The sequence below is a fragment of the Vulpes vulpes genome, chromosome 13, assembly GCF_048418805.1.
Source record: "Vulpes vulpes isolate BD-2025 chromosome 13, VulVul3, whole genome shotgun sequence".
Classification (NCBI taxonomy): Eukaryota; Metazoa; Chordata; class Mammalia; order Carnivora; family Canidae; genus Vulpes; species Vulpes vulpes.
Genome location: NC_132792.1, coordinates 81,773,188 through 81,784,943, shown reverse-complemented (window position 1 = coordinate 81,784,943; position 11,756 = coordinate 81,773,188).

Here is an 11,756-nt window from a genome sequence, read left to right as displayed (position 1 = left end):
AGTGGTTTGGTGCCTGCCTTTGGCCCGGGGTGCAATCCTGGAGTCCCAGGATCGAGTTCCATGTCGGGCTCCTGGAATGGAGCCTGCTTCTCCCTCCTCTTGTGTCTCTGCCTCTCTCTATCATGAATGAATAAATAAATAAATAAATAGGGATCCCTGGGTGGTGCAACGGTTTGGCACCTGCCTTTGGCCCAGGGCGCGATCCTGGAGACCTGGGATCGAGTCCCACGTCGGGCTCCCGGTGCATGGAGCCTGCTTCTCCCTCTGCCTGTGTCTCTGCCTTTCTCTCTCTCTCTCTCTCTGTGTGTGACTATCATAAATAAATAAACAAGAAAATTTTTAAAATTAAAAAAAAAATAAATCTTTAAAAAAAAAGAAAGAAAGAAACCAGTCACACAATACTACATTATTGTATGATTCCATCAATATGACATGTCCAATCTAAGCAAATCTATAAAAAGAAGTAGATTTTGACTGCCTATGGCTGGAGAGGTTGGAGGTCAGTAAGGAGTATCTCCTAATGGGTGCAGCATTTCTTTTTAGAGCTGATGAAAATGTCCTAAATTGATTGTAGTAATTTTTTAAAAGATTTTATTTATTTATTCATGAGAGACCCAGGCAGAGGGAGAAGCAGGCTCCCTGTGGGGAGCCCAGTGTGGACTCACTCCAAGGATCCCAGGATCACGCCCTGAGCCTAAGGCAGATGCTCAACCGCTGAGCCACCCAGGTATCCTGATTGTGGTAGTCTTTGCATAATTCTGTGAATATACTAAAAAACATTGAATTGTACTTTTTTAAAAAAATTATTTATTTATTCATGAGAGACAGAGAGAGAGAGAGAGAGAGGCAGAGACACAGGCAGAAGGAGAAGAGGAGAAGCAGGCTCCACACAGGGAGCCCAATGCAGGACTTGGTTCGTGACCCCAGGACCACGCCCTGGGCGGAAGGCAGGCGCTAAACCCCTGAGCCATCCAGGGATCCCCGAATTGTACTTTTTAAATGGGTGAATTCTATGACTTGTGAATTATATATCAATAAAATCATTTTTTTAAGTGAGATTTAAAAAAAAGTTGCTGGCAAAACCAGTACAGCCACCTTGGAAAAGCTTGACAGCTTAAAAAAGGTAAACATACACTTATCACATACCCTTCAATCCCACATAGGTATTTAATCAAGAAAAAGGAAAATTCATGTTTGCACAAAGAAATTGTAAGCAGGGGCAGTCCGGGTGGCTCAGTTTAGCGCTGCCTTCAGCCCAGGGCCTGATCCTGGAGACCCCGGATTGAGTCCCATATCGGGTTCCCTGCATGGAGCCTGCTTCTCCCTCTGCCTGTGTCTCTTTTTTTTTTTTTTTTTTTTTTCTGCCTGTGTCTCTGCCTCTCTCTGTGTGTGTCTCTCATGAATAAATAAATAAAATCTTAAAAAAAAAATGTAAGCAAATATTTGTAGCAGCTTTATTCATAACTACCAAAACCTAAATTCCTTTCAATAAATAGATGAATTATGATGCATCTATACAAATCTCCCACAATTCAAAGGAAGAAACAAGTGGTTACATGCAATAACTTGGAATTTCAAAAGCATTCATCCAAGTTAAAGAGGCCTATGTAAAAGTGCTCCTTTTCTTTAATTTTTTTTTAATTTTATTTATTTATTTGAAAGCATGAGCAGGAGTGGGAGGAGAGGCAGGGGCAGAGGAAGAAGCAGAAACCCGCTGAGCTGGGAGCCCAATGTGGGGCTCCACCTCAAGGCCCTGAGGTCATGACCCGCACTGAAGGCAGATACTCAACCAACTGAACCACCCAGGCACCTCAAAGTTTTCTTTTATATGACATTTCAGGAAAGGAAAAACCATAGGAGCAGAAAACCAATCCGTAGTTCTTAGGTAGTAAGGATGAGGGAAGAGGTTGACTACAATGGGGTGGCATAAGGGAACTTTTCAGAGGTGATGAGAGTGCTCTGTATCTTGATTGTGGTGTTTGTACCTACAACTATGCATGTGTTAAAATTCATGGAACGGTCCAGAAAAAGGAATGAATATTATTGTATGTAAACTAAAATAAATGAGCTAAAAAGTATATTTAGTTTTGACATTGGGATAGTGCTCCTATCTTTGTAAACTAAAGGCAGCAGTTTTAGAGACACAGCAAGGATTTTCAGTGTTAACTTTCAATGTGAGTACAGCTCATACACTGGTTAGGGAGGGCTGGTAAAGAGCAAGGAAAATGAAATGTGAGTTGGGGTCAAGTTGAGAAGGGTTTGTCTACTGCCTCAGAGGGTGGTCAGTAAGATGCCTGGGTAGCTCAGTAGTTGAGCATCTCCCTGCGGCTCAGGTCGTGATCTGAGGGTCCTGGGATGGAGTCCCATGTCGGGCTCCCTGTGGGGAGCCTGCTTCTCCCTCTGCCTGTGTCTCTGCCTCTCTCTCTCTCTCTCTCTCTCTTTCTGTGTGTGTATTTAAATAAATAAAATGTTTAATTTAAAAAAACAACAAGTTCCAACTGTCTTCCTAGAAAGAACCATCTACATGGTTCCCACTGCCAGAAAGAGGGCCATCCAAAGCCAGGTGGCAAGGAGTTTGCAGGATCTCAGAATACATCAGTGATTAGATCTAGGTTTTGGTAAGACGCATGCTGGTGGCTGTTTAGCTCAGCAACCGGGTAAAGCTTTTCATGTCTGTAATCTTCTCTTTGTTGTTTTACACACTCTGTACAACTTTTAGCTGGCTCTTCTTGTGTTGCTCATTCTGACAAATTGTACAATTGCTAACATGTTCCAAATACCGTAAAAGGATGGGTTTGGCCCAAAGATTCTTTCTGGTGAATTGAGGCAGCTGCTTGTATGGAGCTGAGATTAAGACCAGTCATCTTGACAAGAAAGAGTTTTAAGTGCAGTCGACCCTTTAGCAACATAGCAGCACTGATCCTATGTGAAGTGGAAAATCCACATATAATTTTTGCTTCCCCCAAAACTTAAACTCCTAATAGCCTGCTATTGGCCAGGATCCTTAGAGATCGCCTAAACAGTTGGTCAGCATATATTTTGCATGTTATATGTACTACATGTTGTATTCTTACAACAAAGTAAGCTAGAGAAAGGAAAATGTTCTTAAGAAAATCATAAGGAAGAGCAAATACATTTATACATTTATAGGTCTAGACTGTATTTATTGTTAAAAATACTGTTTGAGTGGACTGTGCAGTTCAAATCCCTGTTGCTCGAGGATCAACTTGTAAGCTTAAAATACTATAATACAGCAAGAAGAGGCTTGGGGACAGCGCCCTAGAGGCAGGCAGGACAGGGGCGTACTCTGCATGGGGCCCAAGTACAGCAGCAGGGAGCCTGCCGAAGTTCTCCTCTTCACTTGTAGAGGCCCTGGAGCCACACAGTCCAGTAATGGCCCCAAGGACGCCCCCAGGGACCCAGAGAGAGCAGCGGGGAATAACGTCTTCCAGGTGATGGCCCTAGTGCGCTCCTGGGAGGGAGCCAGCAGGGCAGCCACTGCTGTGAGCCACCCTGCACAATCCCAGGCACCCAGCGGCATGTCAGCACAACGTGTGGGCTATGGCTCAGGTTATCGGCCGGAAGGCGCTTTGGGGTGGTCTCTAGCCACTGATTCTGGGGATTCCCTCCAGTGGCCTGGAGGCTGATGATGCTTGGGAAACCCAGAAGCCGCTAAGGATGCTTCCTTCCAGCTGTTGACCCGGTCCACCAGCAGGGAGACCACGAGGCCACCTTCCACAGCTCCTGAAACACATCTGACCCGGACGGAGTCCTCTGCAGCTTCAGAGTTGAGCCATGAGCAGCTGACTGTCCCAAGGATGGACCAAGAGCCGGCCCCCAGGAGGAACAGAAGGACGGCTACGTGTGTGATGGCCCCCCAGATGGCCCGAGGGGCCTACAGCGGCCCTACAGCCAGGAGCAGAAGCTGCCGAGTGGTGGTTAGCAACCAGAGGACATTTGTGAAGATGAAAATGATGAGAACGGAGAGAACGGCTGGCACAAGGAGTGCCCGGAGGAGGTGAGCGGCACCGAAAATGAGGATTCCAGAGGCTCTGATGAGGACAGAGGCAGCGGCAGAGTAGAGGTGTGGAGCAGATCCCCTCCGTGACAGCCCCCCTGGCCTGGCCTCTGCCCTGCGATCCTCTGCTTCCACGAGGTCTTGTCACAATCCTTGAGGGCGCTGTGACTGCAGTGCCAGCTGCCCTGGTAACATGTTCTTGGGCTCCCTCGCTGAACACATGGGAGGAAAATGCGTGTGCGCTCTCACCATCCTCCGAGTGAAAACTCTTCTGAAGAAGTATGTCCTTGCCCAGTGGGGTTCCTCTGCCTTGATCAAAAGTGATTCTAGAGTTCATAATTTAAAGAGAAAAAAAAAAAACCCAAGAAGATGAAGCCCATTGGCCCAGGCATCTTCCCATTCTCCCCCTGGGCTGAGGCTGGGAAGTGGAGGAGAGGCTCCTGCGCACTAACATGTCCCATCTTGGAGGTGCCTGCGTGGTCCAGCTGGTTAAGTGTCTGCCTTGGGGGCAGGTCATGACCTCGGGGCTCCTGCTCCAGTAAGAACCCATGTCTTCTATCGGAGGCAACCTAGAAGGGCTATGGCGGGTCCCTGAGGGCAGCGCAGCCTGGATGGTAACAGCCCCCTGGAGAGGAAATAGGATCCTCGAGCTCAGGGATTTCCATCCACAGCTGTCTGAACCTCTCTGCTTCCCGACTTCGGTAGCGGCTGTAGATACTGCTGTCTTCTGTGGACAGTGGTGCCGAGAAACAGGGAATGCGTGAATGTGATATACTCTGTGTTTAGTAAAAGCGAACTTTAAATATGAATAAGAAATGCCAGAGCAGTAGGAAAAAAAATCAGTGACTTCCTACTTTTCCCAGTTTTATTTAAAGGAAAAAAAATATTCAAATGCAAAAAAATAGGCTTCATATTTATCACAGTTCTCTGTAGTAGTTTTTGTAAAGATTTGTTTATTCATTTATTTATTTGACAGAGAGAGAGAGAGCACAAGCAGGGGAAGCGACCCGAAGAGGGAGGGGGAGACGCAGGCTCCCACGGAGCAGGGCCCCAGGACCCTGGGATCATGACCTGAGCCAAAGGCAGACATTCCACTGACTGAGCCACCCGGTGCCCCCGCCACGCTTCTCTGTAGTATTATAAAGATTTCCCAACATCTTTTATATAATGAGCAAGTAGAAGCAAATATATTGTGAATTCAAACAGGATCACATCCAACAGTAGGTTTAAGAACAAACAACACATTTTATAGCTATGTTTGTGTTTTGAAATGCAGACGAAAACATGGTCCGTATTAGGATAAAGCACTGAGAACTATTCCAAAGTATTTCAAAGAAATCACACAAGACTGGAATTCTGTTGTTGTTGTTCTTCTGTTTTTCTTTTCTTTTCACAGAATCCCCTGCTGTGCTTGAGATCAAAAGAATATCAGGACAATTACAACTTTTAAACCAGCACCAAAGGGAGAACAACGCGGCAGCTCACCATTAACATTCGGACAACTGCGAACATCTGTTTTATGTTCCTCTGTTAGCATGTGTCCTGCCAAAGTGGGCGCTGGATTTATGTTCCTAAGTCATCAAGGGAAGAAAGAGAGTAAGTGGGGACACGCGGCAGAGGGACAGAGTCATGTCAGGGTGCTGGGAAAACAAACAAGTGGGCAAGGGGTGATGATTGCAGCCGGGGGGGGGGGGTGCGAGGTGTGGGCGGGAGACGCAGGTGCACACAGCCTTGGCCGCCTCCCTCCTGTAGGGGGATGGCCCCAGAGGGAACAGCGGCAAGTTCCCTGCCCCAGAGGGCCAGGTGACACTGATCCATGGTGGGCTGCAGAAGCCAGCCTACAATGGGACAGGCATTTTCAGCCATTTGCTCCCCGCTACCTCATGATCCCCTGAGGCCCGCAATCTGCCTCCTGGTTTCCGAGGAGTCAGCCCTGTTCCCAGCCAGAGGTCTCCTTGTGCCTCCTGTCCCCGACCTGAGCTGGCCTGGCCGGGTCTCTGTGGTCTTCACACCACACTGGGGCAGATGGCTGAGTCCTTGAGGGGGTGAAAAGTGGCTTGGCCATGGTTCCCATCCTCTGCGGCTATCCTGTGACTTTGCTCGTTTAGCACTTGATAAGCGGGACACAGGATACTGGGGGTGAGCCCTATGCTCCCGCTACAACCCCATTTCAACAACAGACCTCAAGAGAAATTGAAGTGGAGAACTTTGTTACTCACAGGTCCTGAGGGGAGGAGCCCGCATTCCTCCAGGGGCGGGGAGATGGAGGCAGAGGACAGTTAGGGGGTCAGGACATGGGGCACATGCCTTTAGTGAGGCTCCCTGGGCGGAATGCTTTCGGGTTCCCAGGCTGAATTGAGCAATTCAAACCGAAGAGTGGGATTTTGGAAGTTCCACAAGGTCTTAGCTTAGTACGTAAGGCGTCTAGGCTTGGGGAAGCAGGGGAGATTGCTGTTCACAGGGCTGTTGGGGAAGTCGTATCAGGAAGCTACGTTTGCCTGTGACTCTGTGGCCACTGTGTGGGGTGTGCACTTGCACACAAAGGGGCTAGTGTCAATGTGAGGCCCCCGTAAGCCATTGGCCAAAGAATGGATGTGGGGATGGCAACACCGTGGAGTAGCTTAGCTAAACCTCCATGGGTCACCTGGGGGGCTCAGTTGGTGAACCGTCTGCCATCAACTCAGGTCGTCATCCCAGGGTCCTGGGATCAAGCCCGAGTCGGGCTCCCTGCTCAAGGGGGAGCCTGCTTTGTCCTCTCCCTCTGCCTGCAGCTCCCCCTGCTTCTTGTGCTTTCTCTCTCTCTAACAAATAAAATCTTAAAAAAAAAAAAACAAAAACCTCTCCACATATTGACATCATTTTCGCGGGGAGGGTGAAAGCCCATAGGTAGCCTGCTGCAGACAGGGCCCGGGAAGGTGTGCACTTCCTGTAGGAGTCTCCCTGTGGCGGTGCCAGCCTCGGGGGCAGCCTGGGTTTCCTGTTGCTGAACTGAGGCCTCTCCTGCTTGGGTGCACCCGACTGGCTGGAGATGTGAGATTTTTAATGTGGAAACCAAACCCCACAGAAGCAAGTTCAGAGGTTGGACAGACCCCACACAGGACTCAATTTCTGGTGGGCTCCTTTGTGGGATACCCGGCTTTTGGAGTGCCTAGCTAGGGACTCAGGCTGGGCCCCCTCCTGATGATGCCATGTGGAAGCTGGAGGTAGAGGGAATCAGCCAAGGGCAGGGTAGTAGAGGGAGCAGTGTGTATGCATGGAGGCCACCACTGTCACCTCCACTCCCTCTGCCTGCCCCCATAGGGCAGTCTTGCTGGTTCACCCCCCTTTTCAGCCAGTATCGTAAGTAGCAAGATAACAAAACTCTTCCCAAGCTGCTAAAAAAGCCTGAATTGTGGGAACCAGATGGGAGCTAACCACACCTTCATACCTATTCTAAGATACAGTTCGCTGTGTAAATCGGAGTTGTATTTAGACCTTCAGCCTCTCCAAAGGAAAGATGTCCTAGGATTAGTTTGCCTTCCAGGCAGAAGCATATACCACTCAGTGAGGCCCGCCTGGAGCAAGCACACCCCAGCCACCCTCCTTAGGGAGTGGGTTGCCCTGGGCAACCCAAATGCCACACATTAAAGCAGATCTTACTGGTTACCATGATTTGTGGGACCCTCCCTACACCAGGCAGCTGCCGGTTTTAGAGGCTTTGAAAACCTAAAGACAACTGTCTGGTTTTGTAGGGCAGGATGAGGTTGAAAAGCCTCACACCCCTTGCTTGATCGTGGTGGTAACGGTGGCAACTGAGGGGTTGGAACGGAGGGGACCTGGAGACGGTAGAAAGAAGGGAAGAAACGGTGTAAATGACTTGTAGAAGACCCCAGGTGCCCCCAGTCCCCAGGCCGGCCTAGCCCAACTGGACCTGCAGTCAGGGCTAGTGTTAAGAGGAGAAGGTGGCAGCTCACATTGGTGCACTGGAAGGCTTAATATTGCTCCCACAGCAGTATAACCCCCAAAGGATCCATGGATTCAAACAACCCAGATCAAAATCCCAGCCAACTTCTTTGAAAAATTAGACAAGCCGATCATAAAATTTTAGGAAAATATAAGAAACTCAGAACAGCTAAAACAATATTTTAAGAGACACTTCCTGAATTTAAAACTTACTATGGAGCCACAGTAATCAAGACATATAGATATACATGGTTCTGGCATAAGATATAGATAGATAGATAGATAGATAGATAGATAGATAGATAGGATAACAGAATTGAGAGTCTAGAAATGACTCCTCATATTTATTGTCAATTGATTTTTGACAAGGATGCCATAACTATTCATTGAGGAAAGAACAGTCCACAAATAGTGCTGGGACAACTGTATACCCACATGCATAAGAATGAAGTTGGACTCCTACTTCACACCATATAGAAGACTCAAAATAGATCTTTTAACTCAGGACTCACCACTAAAACCTAAATGTAAGAGCTTAAACTATAAAACTTTTTGAAGACAATAAGGTGTGAATCTCTGTAACCTTGGATCAGGCAATAGTTTCTTAGATATGATACCAAAAACACAAGTGACAAAAGAAAAGTATATAAACTGGACATCATCAATATTAAAGACTATTAAAGACTATTAAAGTATATAAACTGGACATCTTCAATATTAAAGACTATTAAAGTATATAAACTGGATATCATCAATATTAAAGACTATTAAAGACTATTAAAGTATATAAACTGGACATCATCAATATTAAAGACTATTAAAGTATATAAACTGGACATCATCAATATTAAAGACTATTTGTTCCTTTCCCATCCCTCCACCCACTTTCCCTCTGGTGAGCATCTGTTCTCTACAATTAAGAGTTTGGTTTATAGTTTGTCTCTTTTTTCTTTTCCTTTGTTCCTTTGTTTTCTCTCTTTTTTATTTTATTTTTTTAAAGATTTTATTTATTTATTCATGAGAGACGCAGAGAGAGAGAGGCAGAGACACAGGCAGAGGGAGAAGCAGGCTCCATGCAGGGAGCCCGATGTGGGACTAGATTCCGGGACTCCAGGTTCATGCCCTGAGCCGAAGGCATATGCTCAACCAACCACTGAGTCACCCAGGAATCCCAGATTTTAGCCATTCTGACAGGTGTGAGGTGCTATCCATCCTATTGTGGTTTTTATTGTATTTTTCTGATGATGAGTGATGTTGAGCATCTTTTCATGTGTCTGTTGGCCACATGTATGTCTTATTTGGAGAAATGTCTGTTCATGCCTTCTGCCCTTTTAAAAATTGGATTATTTGTTATTTTGGTGTTCAGTTGTACAACTTTATATATTTTGGATATGAACCCTTTATAGAATATATGAACCCTTTATAGAATATACCATTTATAAATATCTTCTCCTTTTCAGTAGGTTGTCCTTTAGTTTTGTTGGTTGAAAATTAAAAACTTCTGTTCTTCAAAAAACACCATGAAGAAAGTGGAGAGACAATTGACAGAATGGAAGAAAATGTTTGCAAATCCCATATCTAACAAGGAATATATCTAGAATATTCATAAATATGGTAACAACACAATGAAAAATAGGCAAAGGATCTGATTAGATATTTCTCCAAAGAAAATATAAAAATGGGGGATCCCTGGGTGGCGCAGCGGTTTGGCGCCTGCCTTTGGCCCAGGGCGCGATCCTGGAGACCCGGGATCGAGTCCCACATCGGGCTCCCGGTGCATGGAGCCTGCTTCTTCCTCCGCCTGTGTCTCTGCCTCTCTCTCTCTCTCTCTGTGACTATCATTAAAAAAAAAAAAAAAAAAAAAATATATATATATATATATATATATATATATATATATAAATGGCCAGTAAGCACATGAAAATATCCTCAACATCATTAGCCATTAGGGAATGCAAATCAAATCCACAATGTGACACCACTTCACACCTACTAGCATGGCTATAATCGAAAAGACAGATAACAAATGTTACTGAGGAGTTGGAGAAATTAGAACCTGCTGGTGGGAATAGAAAATGGCGAAGCTACTTTGGAAAACAGTCCAGCAATTTCTTCAAATAGTCAAGCGTAGAATTACTGTATGACCCAGTGATCCTATTCCTAGGTATACACTTAATAAACCTGCATGTTTATCCTTAGCAGGGTGATGGTGTACAAACACCCATCTTGCGCAGCAGGTTAAAGCTCCTATTTCTGGTGGGATATAGTAGTGGAGTGAGCCAGGTGCTGTATGATGCACAACAAAGGAGGGCTCACTGAATGGGAAATGAAGATATTCACACCCAATGTGATAAAATCCCCACTGGTTGTGGGAAACCAGTGCCTGCCAGTGAAGCTGATCTCATCTGTCCCTTCTCCATGTGAGAAAAGCATAATTTTAACCAGTGCGTCTGTTAGTCGTGTCTTTCTTGGTGATCCTGACACCAACAGACCATGAAGCGTGCTGACATCCAGAGACGGCTGCTCTTCGTTCCATGTTGTTTGTTTCCTGACTAAGCTCCTGATCCCTGGAGTCCGGTTACCTGGACTACTGATCCATTTCCTGATGTAGGTCCACTGTGATCCTCAGCTTTCAGAACCTGCTTCATTCTGTGGCTACCCCCTCACCTTTTCATTTAGCTGCTCCCATGCCTGGGTTCCCTCAGTCCATGCCCTGATTCCAGCCCAGTGAGCAGTACTCAAAGCATGAAAATTGTTACTAATAATATCAGATTTGTCATCACTGGCTGTGTGGCTTGGCAAGAGACTTGTGCTCCCTAAGTCTCAATTGCTTTCACTGTTAAGTGGGGATAACAATCCTAACTTTCAGGGATTTAAAAAACATTTTGAAATTAAGAATTATTTTAAAAAATAATTACACATATGGGAAAGTATTCCTCAAAAAATGTTATATCAAAAGATTAAAACATTGGCTTAGAAATACCCATATAACCCCAAATCTGTTTTTTTAATGTTTACATTCCTATGTGTACATATGTAACTATGTTAGCAAGTTAACGACACTTCTCTTCAATGGTAGGATTCTTGGTGGGTTTTGTTACACGTATTTCTAGATTTTCTAGTTTTTCTGCAGGGTGTTAGTATTAGAAGGAAGGTAAAGGAAAAATACCACAAGTCATACTTTCTTTTCCTTACAAGTTTTAGGACTTTACTAAATTACAATGTTTTGCTGTAATAAATATCTACATTAGAAAGACGTTGGAGTGGGGCCTGGGTGGCTCAGTTTGTTGAGCATCTGCCTTCAGCTCAGGTCATGATCTCGGGGTCCTGGTATCGAGTCCCACATCGGGCTCCCAACTTAGTGGGGAGTCTGCTTCTCCCTCCGTGTGCTTGCTCTCTCTTTCTCTCCCTCTCTTTCTCTCTTTCTTAAATAAATAAATAAAGTCTAAAAAAAGAAAAAAGAAAGACTTCGGAAAGTTACTCTGCTTCTTCGGTCAGGATTTCACTGGTGTATTTCTTTTATCTCCCACCCCACCAACTGGTGTATTTCAAACAATGTCTCTTCCACTTCAAAACTTTTTTTGTTATCTAGCAACTTTCCATGTTCTCTTCTTGAGTCATTTACAGAAAGACAGGTAACTGCTGATTATTTTTAAGATCTTAATAAGCATGATTATGTATCAACTAACTGATATTTAACTATGAGGCACCAGGTTGATAGTGCACAGCCTACTAAAAAAGTAAAAAGCCTGTGTCTCTGACTTCAAAGAGGTTCCAGTTTAGTTAGTGCAATGAG